Source organism: Monodon monoceros, unplaced genomic scaffold (assembly GCF_005190385.1).
Source record: "Monodon monoceros isolate NGI ecotype Baffin Bay Population unplaced genomic scaffold, NGI_Narwhal_1 Super_Scaffold_19, whole genome shotgun sequence".
Lineage (NCBI taxonomy): Eukaryota > Metazoa > Chordata > Mammalia > Artiodactyla > Monodontidae > Monodon > Monodon monoceros.
In genome coordinates this window covers 68,787,273-68,793,724 of record NW_021703775.1, presented here as the reverse complement: position 1 = coordinate 68,793,724, position 6,452 = coordinate 68,787,273, and positions in this window count along the sequence as shown.

Genomic DNA, 6,452 nt, shown 5'->3' with positions numbered 1-6,452 from the left:
CACAGTCAAGCAGATGGATGGGCTTGTCACTTCCCGGCTGTGTGATCTGGGGCAAGTTACTTGACCTCTCAGAGTCTTCGTCCTTTGAATTGATGAACTTACATCACAGCTTGGTTGGGCGATGACACTAAAGATCACATATGCGAACACACCTGGCACACAGCCGGTACTTAATATATGCTCGTTCCCTTCCTTTTAGAGCGAAGCCCTCTTGAAGAAGCCCACCTGGTTCTCATCACCCAGCAGCATCGGTAAGCTAGACGTTCATTCATCTAACACAACGGCTACAGCTGATTATGTGTAATTATCTTGTTTTCTCTGTTCTAGTATTTTCCTTCACTAACTCCCTCCTAGATGTCTTTTTTTTTTTTTTTGGGTACGCAGGCCTCTCACTGTTGTGGCCTCTCCTGCTGCGGAGCACAGGCTCCAGACGTGCAGGCTCTGCGGCCATGGCTCACGGGCCCAGCCGCTCCGCAGCACGTGGGATCCTCCCAGACCGGGGCACGAACCCGCGTCCCCTGCATCGGCAGGCAGACTCTCAACCACTGCGCCACCAGGGAAGCACCCTCCTAGATGTCTTTAAGTCACTCCGTTGGCTGGTTTCTCAAGGCAGAGTTGCATTTCCTTGGTTCCTCTTCACAGGGCCTGGACAGTGCTCTCCAGACAGGGGGCGCCTCCAGGTCTCTGCTGGAGTTCCTGTCTCAGGTGTCCCTGGGTGTACCAAGCCAAAAGACCTTTGTGAGGGTAGCTCTGTGTCTACAACACATCTAGATGGTGACCTTGTCCAGGGAGCTGGCTTCCAGGAAAGCATATGCAGGGGAAGAAAGACCCAATCTCCATCATAAAATGGGGGCAGGAAAAGACCAGTTAGGAGCTAGGTGAGGTGGGCCACGGGCAGGTCAGGGTCGGCCTCGGTAAACAGAAATGTTAAACATGGGCCTCTCCCAGCTCCACCCTGGCATTAAACCCCACGGTTTGCAAAGTTTGGCTCCAGAGGCCTCCCAGTGACCCCAGTCTAACTCCCCTCCACTCTCCAGTGATGGCTGAAGGCGGGAAGATAAGCGACTCCTTGAACCAGACAAGCCCCAGGGAAATTCCATCAGCCCCTTCGGAGGCTCCATAAATGGGCTGGGGTCAGGGTGGGATGTGGGGTGGAGGGAGGGGTGGGGAGATAAGGCCTCTGCCTTGGGGTGGGGGTGGGAGGCCAAGGCCTGTGCCCGGGGCAGGGGCGGTGCTAGGGGTAGAGGTCCCAGGGAGGCACAGGCAGCCCTGTCCCCAGCCTGAGTTCATCAGAATGGGGTGGAAAGCCAGTGGGGATAGTTAGGGTAAAATGTGGGGCTAGCGAGCCAGGGAAAAGGAACGAGATGCCCTTTGCCTAGGGCTCCGGGGCAGGCGAATCCACCCGACCCTGCCTCCTCCCAGCCTCTCCTTCACCGGCCTCTCCTCACTTCCTCCATCCTGGTTTTTCCTGTCTCAGCCTGCAGTCCAGTCCCCTGTATCTCACTGTGAAACATTCCCCCTCACCTTGGGCTCTGCCTCTCTTCCATCCTTTTCTTCCTCTTGCGCTCTCCTCCCTTGGTCCTTCAGCCCTCACATCACCCTGCTGCTCCCGTATTTCCCATCCTCTGTTCCCCTCCTCTGATGGCCGGGCTCTGGTCTCCCAGGATAGGCTGGCCGCAAAGGGTGACCCCAGAATGGTCGCCAAGGCAATGAGGAAAATAGGACAAAATACTGACCCGCAGTCAAGGGAACAGGGGGACCTACAGAGGATCCCAAGCCTGGAGTCCTCCCATCCCAAGACACTGGCCCAGAGGGGCACTCAGGCTGGCTGTCTGGCCCCCACCAAGTCTCCCAAGCAACATCCGTACCCAGCTGTTGCCCCTTCCCAGAGCTGCTCTTCCAGCAGCCCTGGGGCATGTTCTTTCTTCTAAAAGACCAACCCCATCAGGGGAGCCCCAAAGAGGGCAGAGTTCCTCAGGTAGTTGATGAGGTGAACCAGAGCCACATGGCCTGTCGCCCCCCAGTGGCCATCAGGCTTTGTAGAGGCAGGAGGAGCTGCAAGACCTGCTTTCTGAGGGAGCCTGGAGGGGCCTGGCCACAAGGCCTGGGATTCTGAGGAGATGTGGGGAGAATTTCTAGAGGCTTTTAAATTCAGGACCCAGACTGAATTCTTCCTCAGTGAGGGGCTGAGTGCCTGGTGGGCAAGGATACCATCTCTGTGGGGAGGGAAGGAGACTAAGTGACTGAGGCCTTGGACCAAGTGTGGTGGTGAAGGCGTGACCTGTAAGCTGGGGCCCGAATGAAAAGCCCAGCGTGTGCAGCTGATCTTAAGGCCTGCTGTGTAGACGCTCTCCCAGCCCCAAGCCAGGTGCCGAGTCTAAGGCTTTGCTCTCCTCAGGGAAAACCGCAGTACCGGACACCTAAACCTCACAAGCCAGAGGGCCCCCCCCAGGTGCGAGTGTGCGTGTGCGTGCACTCCCGTGCGCATGTGCTGAGGACCCACTGCACCCCCACCCAAGTTGGGTGGCGTGTGTCTGAGGACCCCGGCTGGGGCTGCCGGGGATTCAGGCTGTACTGATGATGAACTGTAACTCCTTGCTCAACGGTAGTGTGCCTGGGCCCCAGGAGCTATAAAGTTATTAGTCATGACCTTTACATTCATGGGGACACCCTTTTCCCCGTCTCCACTCCCATTCACAGGCCCAAAGATCAACATTTCTAAGGGACCATTTCCCTTCCTCCCTGCGGTGGCCTCAGCTGGCACCCACTGTCCTGAGGCTGATGGGCTTCAGGGGGCAGTGCAGTCCCTCTAAGCCCACTCCCCACCCCCTAGTTATGCCCTCAGACAGGGCTTCAACCTTACGCTTTAAGGTCCTGCATTCAGTGAGGCCTGAGGACCGGAGGAGGGGGCCTGGTGGCCGGCACGCCATGCATATCGAGTATGTTCTTGAATAATAGTCCCATGCTAGGCTACATGACCCTTCCTAACCTCTACCTCTAGCAGTGCTAGGCTCCACTTACCTCAGAAAACCAAGCGTGGCTATCTGTGTCTGTCTCTTCAAAGGACCCCCTCCCCCGCAAGTCCCAGCTCTCCTCGTGGCCTCCCTGAAGGATTCTACGTGTTCTAAATGAAAGCAGTCACACCCACCCAAACCTTCATAGAGCTGGGAAACTAATAGTGCTTTCTGGAATTGGTAAACCCATTTGATATCACGCCTGGCCCTAGCCCAGCTGTCCCCCCGTGGGGTAGGAGGCAGGAGGCAGATGGCGTCAACACACGCCACCTGTTTGTAGACACACCCGGTGGGAGAGTCACCAAGCCCACTGCTTAGAGCCCTGGTTTTCCAGGCGGGGTTAAGTGTGCAGAGAACGTGTCAGAATCGTTGGCATCTGCCGTTTGTAAGCGGGAGGGGCTGCAACATCTATCAGGTCCTCTTCTCATCACTTTCTCTCTTAGAACAATACCCCAGGCAGTGGGAGCTCCAGGTATGCCGAAGGTAAGCCGCCCAGCTGGGGCCTGAATATCGTTTAGTGGAGCATATGGTATTTGCATTCTGGGGAAGGCATCTTGGTGTAAAAGTGCCAACTGCAGGGGCTAAGTGCCAGCAACACCCCTTCTCCCCTCTTCTCCCTCCCTCCCGAGCCAGGCAGGTCATTGGTCTCCCTGACCGCTAAGATTCTAGACTGTGCAGGACCCACTCAGCCACTATGCATGTGAGGTTGGTCTTCTGCAAGTTCAAGGCCTCGCCTGTGATGCTGCCCCCACCGTCATTCTGGGGGAAGATCTTTGTTTATTGGTTGGTGGGGACCAAAAAGAAACAGTCTAGGATCACCGGTCCCCCGGGGATCCTGGCCAAGAAATGCAACTGCAGAGCCCTCCTGGAACGGGAAGCCGCTCCTCCCTCTAGAGCAGACAGCGGACGCTGGCCTTCCTCCACCTGACCGGCGAGGGCTTCTGGTACTGACGTGGATGCTCTTCTCCTCATGAATGTGCAGTACAGTAGTCCTCACAGTGTGCTCTTTAGACCTACAGCACCACCACCACCCAGGAGCCTGTTCAAACTGCAAATTCTCCAGCTGCGCCCCAGAGCTACTGAATCAGGTACTCTGGGGGTGGGACCCAGCTCTCCATATTTTAAGAAGCCCCCCAGGGGATACTGATTCTAAGTTTGAAAACCACTGGCATTGCCTCTTACACCTAAGAGGCCCTGGGAGGAGACCTCACTTGGTTTTCTGAACCACACACGGAGAACCTGTCCAGGTGCATGTGGCTTGCTGCGATGGAATATCTGCCCAAGGAAGGTGGGCTACCTACCTCCCCCACTCCACCTGTAGCAGTCACCTGACCCCTGACCCCTTCCCAGAGGAGGCTAGGGAAGGCTAGGTTTGGAATCTACTGCATGGCTCCTCACATGCCCTTTTCTTCCAGAAGGTGCAGCAGGAATTCAGATGGCTCCAGGCATTGCCATAGCAACTGTACCTTTCCGAAGCTGTCACGGGCTGCAGGAGCAGGGCGTAAGCAATGCAGAAGAGGGGGAGTCCGCTGGTAGAGAAAGCACACCCAGCAGAAGAGAGGGCTGTGACAATAAATGGAACCTCAGCATGCCTGGGATTTACGAACCTGAGCTTGGTGGGGCCTCGACTCCCTCAAGACCCAGAATGCATCTGGGACCTCTCCAGGGGTCTTCACAGCTACAAATCAGCACCAGCCCACGGGGCCCACGATGCTGACAGTGTATGTCAGTTCTCTCAAAAGATCCTCTGCCTAGGTTAAAGTAGGCTGGCTCCTGAATGGTCACAGAGCAATTAAGAAGTGAGTACCCACTACAGGATGACCACCTGTGTCCCATTCCGGGTCAGGGTTGAGGAAAGGGACCCAGCTTCAAGCTTTTGATATGGGTTTGCATTCTAAAGCAGATGCAAAGCAGTCAGGAGGCACCTCATGGGCCTGAGATACTGGTAAATATTCTAGCTCGAAAAGAAATCAACTGTAGAGAATTTATTTAAAAAATGGACCACCCGGCACCTGAGTGGTCCCTGTGGCTCTCTCCAGTCCCCTTACCACCCTTAGGTGCTGGTAAACAGTGGGAGGCTGTGAGTTTGGAGCCTCTCCTGTGTTTGAAGACGTTGATTGGCAAAGGCCAGCAGAGTGTCAGCCCCGCGGGGCCAGGCAGGGCCCAGGGGACATTCGCACATGCACCTCAGCTGGCCCGAGCACCTGGCTGCTTTGAAGCCACTGGTGCTTTTAATCTGACCGTTCGTTTGAATCTTTCTGCCCTTTAAGAAGAAAGCAGTTCATGGGAGGAACCAGGAGGCGGGGATTCTGCCCTGTCCTCAGGGGCACAGCCTACAAATTGAGAAGTCAGGGCTGTGGGGGAAGCCGTCACCCAACAGCGTCATCTGTGAGGCCCCGGCCCAGCCCTTCCCCACCTGATCTCCCCATTGGTTGGCACTAAGTGTCCCCCCAAAACCTTCCGTTTGCTTACTTCCCCCTTGCCCCTGCTGGCCCTCCAGGCAAGCTGGGATCCCCGTTTCCTGAGCGCGGGGGAGCACTTTTACACCAGAGAAACGTGCGGTTTCTCTTTCACCAGAGCTGCTGCGGCCTCCCCGGGGCCTCAGCTCACTGCTAGGCAGTGTGGGCTCGGCAGGCAGCGTGGGAGCCGCTGCGGGCGGCAGGCTCTCCCCCAGGTGCGGGGGCTTCTCCTGAAGCCCAGAGGGAGAGTGTTCTTTTTTACACCTTGGGGGAAACCAGCTCCCTGGCTCCCATTCTCCTTCCTGCTCCCGTACATCTGGAGTGTTCCAAGCTGCGCCTGACCCTCATGCCTCGTCTTAAGACAACGTGGAGCCAGGCACCGTCCCCCTGCAGGAGCCTTGACCGCCTTCAGAAATGGGAGTCACCGAGGGAGGCGGGTGCATGGAGAGAAGGATGGAGAGCGCCCCATCCCGCTGTTTCACCCTGACTGCTCCCTCACGAGGCTTCCGCGTGACTCTCCGAGCACGGCCATGGGGTGAGCCCATGGCCTCTGCACAGATAGCGGGCAGGGGTCTGCAGGGGCGTGTGTGTTGTGGGTGATGCGAGAGCCAGCTGTGGAGCCTCTCACTTCATTCCAGTCACTGCCCTTTATAAATATTTATAGCAGTCCTGCTACTAAAAATAACATCCTGGAGCCCAGGGAGGAGGAAAAAATAAATGAAAATCACTGGGAATTGGGATTGATTATCATGTGTGCGGGAGCAGAATGGAACCCGGAGAGGGGAGAGGCTGGGCCACCGCGGCACCCGTACCTGGACGGTGCTCCCTCTGGTGGTCACGGGTCAGGGCGCCTGGCCTGGCTACTCTCCTGCCCTGGCTGGAGAAGGAGGAGGAGGAGGAGAGGGAGGGGGGGAGGAGGGGAGGGAGGGGAAGGAGGAGGAGAGGGAGGGGAAGGAGGAGGAGAGGGAGGGGAAGGAGG